Below are 391 nucleotides of genomic sequence, written 5' to 3'. Positions count from 1 at the left end.
ATATAGGTATATTTGTATGCAAATATAGATAGAATTTAAGTCTAAGTTCATGTTACTTCATTAACACATTTATCAGAATACTGTAGCATTAAATGCTATTTCATTTTAAGGTGGATATAATGCAGTTTTTGCTAGTAGCTTGAAGCATAAGTTGGGGACTCCTCATGTTGAATGACATGCGCATTTGTTCATTTTAATTTGAGCTTCTTACTTGAGTTTTGTTTCCTGTATTTAGAAGAAAAACTGGTGTAAAGGGGAAGGGCATTTGTCACAGAATGGTAACAGATTAAATGAATGCTTTTCGAGTATTTTCAGGGCTGTAAAAACTATGTATTTGGTAATGTCATAATAGGTCTAATTAGTGCTCTTAACTTTTTCTTCTTCTGCACAG

The sequence above is a fragment of the Pterocles gutturalis genome, unplaced genomic scaffold (genome assembly GCF_000699245.1).
Source record: "Pterocles gutturalis isolate BGI_N339 unplaced genomic scaffold, ASM69924v1 scaffold6841, whole genome shotgun sequence".
In the NCBI taxonomy this organism is placed as follows: domain Eukaryota; kingdom Metazoa; phylum Chordata; class Aves; order Pterocliformes; family Pteroclidae; genus Pterocles; species Pterocles gutturalis.
This window is presented reverse-complemented; position numbering follows the sequence as displayed.